The sequence below is a fragment of the Pteropus alecto genome, unplaced genomic scaffold, assembly GCF_000325575.1.
Source record: "Pteropus alecto unplaced genomic scaffold, ASM32557v1 scaffold50, whole genome shotgun sequence".
NCBI classification, from domain to species: Eukaryota; Metazoa; Chordata; class Mammalia; order Chiroptera; family Pteropodidae; genus Pteropus; species Pteropus alecto.
This window is the reverse complement of record NW_006431918.1, coordinates 7,036,776-7,045,944: the sequence shown is the minus strand read 5'-3', so window position 1 is coordinate 7,045,944 and position 9,169 is coordinate 7,036,776.

Genomic DNA, 9,169 nt, shown 5'->3' with positions numbered 1-9,169 from the left:
TTGTTAAACATGCAGAGTCTCGGCTCCACTCCAGACCATCCGAATCAGTTCCTTAGTGATCTGTGTACACCACACAGTCTACGAAGAGCTGATCACTTCCTTGCTGATGACATCACTTACTATCCTCTTTATTAGGACTTTGCAGGTAAATTCCTGTTCAGTTAGTCCCAAGACAGATTGTCCTCCTGAGCATTTTATTTGCTTTGTGGCTCCTGCAGATATTGCAAATTGTGTGCAGTTTCTCTTTCCCAGTTGGCTGCTAAATCTTTATCTTCTATACGACCTTGCACAGTGCCTTATACAGAGTAGAAGAAATCTGAATAGTTATCTGATAAATAAATGAATGCATCCATGCCCTGTAAGACTAGAAATAAAGACCGGGAAAGCCCTACTGTGGAGAGGTATGCTTGTTGCAGTAGCATCAGGGTAGCAAAAGAATTGGGAAGTGGCTTCCTGTTGCCACCAGGCCTAAGGACATGGGCCCCAGGCAGAGCAGGTGCTGATTGTGAAAGAGGAGAGATGGCTTCAGTTCTTGAGAGCCAGGAAGGAGTCCATACTTTTCATTGGTTGCCTTTCACACAGCTGGAAGCTCTGCATATCACTCACTGACCTCTGTAAGCTCCACCTCATGCGCCTGTTTTGGTCTTCTGGGTTGTCAGCTGAGTAATGGTGACTTCGAGCCATGACATGATGGGCCGGCCAAATGGACTTGCCCCATCCCTGAAATTAGGACTGTGACTGTGTCTCACTTTCTCCTCCATAGCGCAAGGGGCCTTGGGACTGCCAGGCGCTGGAACTTCTCTTACCACTTTCTGGGAGGAAGGATGTTGCAGGTCCAAACTCCCCTCTCAAACCACAGCCTCTGTTAGAGTCATTGCTCCTTTGCTCTTGCAGGTTGGGTGGGGGAGGAGAGGTGGGTGGACCGGCCGTGAGGCCCAGTGTCGCTCAGGCTGCCAGGAGGCGGGAGGATGGTAATCAGCCATTTCTCCTCCCCTGTTTCCAGTTATCAGCTCCTCTCTGGGAAGGCTTGGAAATTTGGGGCTGGTGGCCTCTGTCCCAGGCCTTCAGAGGTCTGGAGGGGGATCCGGTGGCTAGGACAAAGGCATGACTGGCAGACCTGTGCAAGCGTCCTCCTGCCCCGTAAGTGCCAGTGCAGCTAAAATGCCAGTAATGCTGCTTACCTGTCTGCTGGCCACCTGGGCCAGATGGGGACGTCCCTGCAGGAACCACAATCAGCAAATGTGCGTGTTTGTGCGTATGCGTGTGTACGTATGCACACACGTATGTATATATATTCATTTGCGTGTAGATGTATATATATCCCTTCTCACCCCAGAAACTAAACTGTTTAATAGCTCGTGTATGTAAGACATTAAAACACAGTTTTTCAGTAATTTATATATAAGAAAGTAGGGAAGGGACTGAGAAGAGGAGCTGGCGTAATTCAGAAGCGGCTCCTCCGTCTAAACATGGCCCTGGAGATTAAACAGCAGATGCAGCTAACCCAGCATCTTCTGGCCTCTGCAGTCGATGGTGAATCCAAACAAACCCAGACATACTCTTCTCCACACCCTGTCAGGTACTGTCATACCCCCCAGCCTCAGTGTGGAGGGGACCACCTGTATCACCCAGAGATCACCAGTCCTTGCTGTTTTCCCACACCTGAAAGCAGGGGGTGAGGTTCTGGAATCTGTAGCAGACCCAAGCAAAGTTCCATTTGGGGTTGCTGATGGAGTTGTACAAAATGAGATCCAGTTTTCTCTGTCAAGTAGTAGCTACCCTGGGACATTTTTTGGCTGCTCTGCATACTTCATCCATTATGAGCCAATCCCAATCTCCTTCCTCAGAGGGGGCTGCAAATTTGGAGCACATAGATATACGCTCACATCTTAGATCACTTTTGCCAACACACATTACTTTATGTTTATCTAAGTTAAGTTTCATCTGCCTTCAGGCTGTGCAATCCCCAACGTGTTCAAATGCATCTGTTGTTTCTTGCAACTCTCTTAAGCTTTTATTAGCCAAAACAATTTAGAGCTGTTCGAAATCTCTGGGAAGAGATTAAACGACAATTATGTGACAATTGCCCATGTAATCTCTGACCAGATAGAAGAGACAGGGAAGCCCCCATGTGCGGCAGAATAGCACTCATATTGGCTTGTGCCTCTCCTGGTCTCACCGTCCTGGAGAGGTGCCAGGGAGGCCATTGCGGTGTTGGCTTCTGCAAATGGAATATGTGGATGTCTATGCTTCAGCCAGGCAGGGCAGCTCCCCTTGCTGGGAGCGTGGGGGAACCGTGTTACATAAGGCCTGTTCTGATGAGTGAGTTATCAGAGAGAGAAGAGAGAACAGAAGAGCTGCTGTCAGGAAGTGAGCCAGCGAGGAGAGGAAGCTGGCCCACCAGCCACGCAGACATGTAAAAATATCAACAGTGTTAAATCAAGGGGAGAAGGGAGAATAGGAATGTGGCTCCAAGGACTTATCCCAAAAGGCCAAGTGGTCAATGTGGCTGAACCTTAGAGCTGGGAGTGAAGGGCTGGGCAAGGATGGAAGCAGCTGCCCTCAGGATCCAGGATAAAGAAAGCAATGAACAGGAGCAGGAAAACAGGACCTGTTCGCAAAAACCAGAACTCTCTGAGCTCGGCAGGTGTCAGGCTCGGCTGTGTGGGCAGAGTCTGAGCGGATCACGGAGTGTTTCAACGAGCTAATCTAGTCAGCCTCAAGCTGTTCCACAGACAGTGGGTGTGAACCCAAAATCATCTCAGACGTTCACTTTATAATGTTTCTTTTAAGAAAAAACATGGAAAAAGCACCAAACCCAAAGGACTCCTTTGGGGAGGGGGCCAGTGACCTCTGCAGATATCGGGCCAGTTGGAAGATGCGAGTCGGGAAGGTCTGGAAAGGCGAGCTGCCTTTTCCCGTTCCCATTCTTGGAAGAGCTTCTCTTTTTCTGACTCAAAATTACTCAACCCCTTGTCTCTAGACAACTTTTGTTCCTTGTTGGTCGGTTTGTTTCCAATTGTATCTGCCTGAGCAGCCTGTATATAGCAGCCAGACCTTGACAAAGCTTAGCCACCAACGGGAGAGTGACTGTGACCCTTGCAACCGCCTTGCTAATAAATCACCACCTCACCTTCCCATTGGGTGTACCTGGGTCTTGCTTCCTATTCCTTGTCACTGTGGGGAAGACCTACTGTTAAGAATGAGAGACAAAGACTACCAGTGTTTGAGGGAGTCGAAAGCAGAGCTGCAGCCTGGGCCAGCCACATGAGGAAGCGGGTCCATAGAGAGCCTCAGGCCAAAAGCCCCGCCTGTTTCATGGGTTCTTTTTTTTTTTTAAATGTTGTACTCAGTAGCTAGGGCTGCTGCAGCAAAGTGCTGCTGAAGAAACAACAGGAATTTATTTTCTCACAGTTCTGGAGGCTGAAAGTCCGTGATCAAGGTGTTGGCAGGGCTGGTTCTTTCCGAGGACCGTGAGGGAGCTCTGTTCTGGGCCTCTCCCCTTGCCTGGTGACGCGGTTGGCCATCTTCTCCCTGTGTCCTCACAGCATCTTCCCTCTGTGTGTGTCTGTGTTCGAATTTCCTCTTCTTAGAAGGACACCAGTGATACTGGGTTAGGGTCCATCCTGATGACCTCGTTTAATCTTAATTCCTTTTTAAAGACCCTGTCTCCAAATGTGGTCACATTCTTAGGTGTCTATGAACTTGGGGGTGGGGGAGATACTCTTCAGCCCATAACAGTGGCCCCGAAAGGTTTTCTTTCTTAAGTTTAGCTATGAGGAACACCCACTTAGAGAAGCAAATATAAGAGCTTAAGTGGTTCCAAGGGACAAGTTCTGATAGTTAATTGTTGGCTGAGCCAGAGTCAGTTTCATTTGCTTCAGTGAATGTCGGGGGAGGGAAAGGCTGCCTGACGCCTGAAGGCTCTTCCAGGTTCCTGGCCGAACCACCAGGGATGTCCCAGGATATGCTGACAGTTCCTAGCATATGAGCTGCCCAGGGCCTTGGCATCTTGGGTGCCAACCTGATGAAACATTGGCCTAGGTGGCCACATCATGTTGGAAGTAGATTAGGTTTTCATTCGTTCAGATCAAATAACAGGGAACTATTAGGGCACTATTCAGGGAAATAGGATCATTTTCAAATTGTGCACAAGTTTTGCACGAAGCCACTGATTGACCTGAGTCATACACTCAGTGTTGAGGGAGGGGATCTGGACTAACGTCCTGAACTCACCCTGAGGCCTAGGTTGTGGGAATGGAAGATGCCAGAACGCCTCTGACTAGGCACCCGGCGCCGTGGGCTGGCCTTAGGGAATGATGGTGAAAGTCACCTGAGGGAGGGAATGTGCAAAGCTGCGTCCTGGGAGCACAGCCAGTTTTGCCTGGGTGTCGCGCCCCCAGCTGTGGCTGGACGCTGAGCGAGGGAGCGTCTGCGTGGGCGCCAGTGCCCCAGGGAGTCTCCCAGCAGCACCAGGCTTCCTCCAGCCTCAGCGCCAGGGCTGCCCTGGCCCCTGGTGGCAGTGTCAAGCTGGTCCTCTGGGATCCTTGAGAGAGAAAATTCAGGAAAAGACAGATCTCATACCATACCTCATTAGGTAGAGACTTCAGCCAACTTACTTGAATTTAAAAAGGAATTGTGGCTTATTTTGAAATAGCAGTTGGGGTGGTATGAAAAATACAGATTGCAGGGATAATGAGGAATGAGAGGTTAACAGGGACAGGTAGAGGAGGAAGCAGGCATCACAGAAAGACAGTACGACAGGTGTAAAAGCGCGGAAAAAATGAATACACCTGCCATACCTGGGGAGCCTCAAGTGTAAACCTGATTTCAACTACAAACAATTAGACATTTCTCTATCACTTTACAGTTTATCAAGAGTTTTCACATAGTTTTTTGCATTATATCTCAACTCTAATACTATCATATTAACATTTTACAATAGAGGAAACTGAGGCTCAGAGATGTTAAGTAACTTGCCAGCTTCCCAGTTCTGAGAGCTTATAAATGGTAGGCTTAGGATTCTAACCTGGGTGTCTAACTTCAAAGCTCACATCCTTGACCATGCTGTGCTGTGAGAGGCTCCTGGCGTTGTTGTACCTGGGGACCGGAGAGTGGTCTGCACAGGTAGGGAAGAGTATTTTGACCCTGACATTGTTTGGAATTGCTGGATGCATGATGATAATATAGAGCAGACCCACTTTCAGTTGGCTCTATCATCGTTTGTAAATCTCTACAGATGATTCAGCCCCTTATTGTTTAGAGCCGGAGCAGACCTCTTCCTCTCCCTTCCTGGGGCACCCCACTGCAGTGATCCTCTCACTGTGGGGCTCCGGATTGCCCAGGGCAAGGCTCTCACAGTAGGGCACTTGTGTTTCCCGCCAGCGGCCGCCCAGATCCAGAAAGAGAAACATTAGCTGGCTGGCACTGGGTTGTCAACAGGGAAATATGGACCTTTTCAGAAATTATTTCACACTGAGGATGAGTAGCCTGATGCCGCTGGGCTCTGGAAAGCGTATGTTCTCCTTTGAGAAGGGAACCTGGGAGCAGAGGTGTGGAGATTCGGTCCTGCCATAGCTCACACTAAATGCCCCTCACAGAGAAGGACTGTCTTCAGACTCAGCCTTGAGACAGCATGACAGGGAGAGGAGACGAAGGGGCACTGTCGGCAGTGGGATTGACAGGCACATGCTTGAGGGCCATCAACCACAATCTTCACTTACACTTGATATAGGGAAGAAACAGACACACACTGTAAAATTGGCATTTTCTGCACGTTTGATTAAAAACCAACAGCATTTTTGTAAGTGAAGGTATAATTTCTTTGATAACCTTCTTCTCATGCTCCTTGGAAAAACAATCTTAAAGCAAGATCATTAAGCAAGTATGCATGTGTGTGTGTTTATCCAGGTGCCACAGCAAGATGTGTAAAATATTTTCATTCCTTGCCTCTTAAGGTGAATTCTATTAGGAGAACAGTTGGAGTCTGGCATTTCAGTCAGATGCGGTACAAGCAGGTTCTTGTCGCTTAGCTGGAATTTCCTGTGCAGATTCGGAGTTAGAAGGTCTTCTGGGCACAGTGGGGCTGTGCAGGTTACAGACAAGGGCTCAGCTTACCTGGGTCATGGGGCCACTTTTGTGGCCTTTCACATGGGGACTAGCCTGGAGCATTGACCATCAGGCCATGATCCAAACTGCCCTTCTTAAATGCCTGACCACTTGGTGACAGGTTTGTTAATTCTCTTGTTGTGGGAATATCTTTTGTTTTAGTAAAAAAAAAAAATTACAAAATCAACACAATTTCCTTGTAAACCCAAAGGCAAATAATATAGAAGTAAATAGAATAAACAATGCAAATCTCCCTTTAACTCTATTCCTATAGTCTCTCTCCCCACTCCATCCATGGCCACTATTGACAGTTTGGGATGACTCCATCCTGACCATTTTCATGTATTGTCACAGACATATTTCACATATAGGCATGATTAACATGTATTTGTACGTGCATGAGCGTTAATGGGATCCTACTTGCTTTTTTCAATGGCGAATTTTCCATGTCAGTACATACGGATCTACCTTATTTATTTAATCAGTGCATACTATGTAATCATTCTCCTGATATGGACATTGAGATTATGGGAATGTCATATAAAAGTAGTTCATGCTCCTTTCACCCTCTTACTGATCCCACTTGCTTAAAATTCTCAAAAGAGCCAAATTTGGGGCTACTGCCTTGGGCAATTTGAAGAGTACAGAGAACTACCCCCAGCTCTTCTTGAGGCTCTACCTCAAATCACTGCTCTTCTCAGGTCTCACAATTTTAATCTCTATTTCTTCATCCTTTGTTTTTTTATTTCCTACCACTAGCTTCATCTTCTAAAATGCAGAGAAACTGGGTGTTGAGAGAGGTGGGGATAGAAACTTAATAAGAGTTCCTGTGCCACTAAGACAAGAGGACTTGGCAATGTGTAGAGATAATTCACATATAAGGCATTGCTGTTATCCTTGTATAGTACTTTATAAGTCTTTTTCTCCTGGGCCATGCCACTTCTGTGCACAGCGTTCATGTGAACACGAGTCTAGGCTCTTTTCTTGAGGAGACAGAAGAGACCTGGGAGGATGAAGAGGATGGAGTGTTTGGGTTGAAGAGGCACTGAAAGGGGATGGGGACAAAAGAAAGACAAAGAGGGAGATGCTAGGAGCTAACACCGTCCAGCTCATGATGTTGCCAGGGGCCGACCCTGCCACCAGCCAGTGTGTTGGCCTGCTGACTGGGCTCGAAAGTTAAAATTGGGTTACTGTGGATGCTAGCCAATGACTTCCTTGCCACAGGAGTGATTGCTTTTTGCTGTGTCCGCAAGATGTGAATTCATTCTTTTTTTAATATCAGTAATATACAGTAAAGAGCTTAATCCAATTTACAAAGAAATAGGATCAGACAAGCCTTGAAAATACAATGTGCCTTTATGGCTCTAAGATGATGGCGCGGGAGAAGAGTAAGTGTTACAGCAGCAAGGAAACACTCTCCATCACCATCACCCTTCCTCGTCAGGATCACGGCACGGGAGCGACACAACTGTGAGCAGCTTGGAGTTTTAGGGGTACCTTTGGAGCTTTCATTCCTGTGATGCAATAAAATTGCAACCTACTTCCCCAGCAAGGCACCATATTAACGTGTGGCTATTCATCTATGGAGATGGAGCTCCTGACCGCTGTCGGGAGAGAATCTGTTTTAGAGTCATTGTTCATGTAGAGAGCATGCCGGTCCACCAGCACTGCCTTTCTGGTCCTTTGTGAGCAATGATGCTCGTTTGCTAGCTGTGTGAGCCTGGCTAGAGGTACCAGCTCTGCTGTGTGAAGGATGTAGTTCAGAGTCATGCTGGGCATGTTTTATGGGAAGGAACTGATAGAGAGGAAAGGCTGGGAATGTATGGGAACCCCTGCCCATAAGCTGCCACAGAACAAAAGCTTATGTTCTATGTCTCCACATGCAAGAAGTTGTACCGGCTCTAGGTTTGCTTTGATGCCCTGATATACTGATCTGGTGAGTGGGCGGCCAGAAGTCTCTGAAAAGCTAGAATCCTGTTGCTCAGGAAGGTGGAGGGAAGGCTGGGCTCCCTAGAGATGGTGGGGTTCCCACCAGGCTTCAGTGCAATTTGGTCCTTACACAGTTTTTGAATGTCAAGTATGTGAGATCAAGTTTGGAGGATGAGTCAAACAGGGTTATAGTTTTAAGATGGTGGGGAGGACATTCTAGATAGAGGGAAGAGCAAGAACATTAAAGACCCTTGGAAACAGCATGGCTTGTTCCACGTGACCGGAGTTACAAGGAATGAGACGAGAAGTAGATGGAGCCAGAGCATGGAAGGGTGGGTGTGCCCTTCTGAGGAGCTGGGACCACAATCAGTAGGTGATGTGGACCCCATCAAAAGTTTTAAACAAGGCAGTGACATAGCTTAACATGTGCTTTTCTAAAGATGCTGAGAGATGTCTGGGGAATGAACAATTCTTGAAGCGAGGAGACCACTTAGGAATCTGGGACATGAAGCCAAGGGAAACCCAGTGAGGTCTTGAACATGCATGGGAGGTGGGGAGAGAGGCACAGGGACGCAGGCCAGAAAGCTTGGGGCAGGGAATTAACAAGGACCAGGCAGGTGTTCAAGGCCCCATCAAAAGGAAACAAGAATCCAAGCAGTGGGTCCAGAGCGGGATCTCACAGATGGGTCGGTGTCTCTTGGCAGGGATTGAGAAGGAAGCAGACAGGATGGGGAGAGTCCAGCTCTGTCAACATGTGGATGGGGGCGGAGGGCTGCCCTGGACGTAGCGGAATCCTGACTCAGGGCAGTGCGACATATTTCGGAAGCTGTCTTCTGATGGAGATGGGGTCAGGATGGACCCTGGAGGAGGTGAGTGGAATAAGAACTGCAAGGTGGAGGTCTTTGGTTACTGTGGCAGGATGGGGCTGGGAAAAGCAGTAACAGGGACAGTCTGAATGCACCATGACCCACCCACCTGGCCACCTGCAATAAGCCGGGTCTTTAGAGCTAAGCAAACCTGAGTCCCAGTCTTTTCTCAGGCACTTCCAGGCAAATTGAAGAACTTATTTAACTTCTTGGAATGTCAGTATGTATGCCCATCTTCAAATAGAGCTGATAGTACCTACTTCACC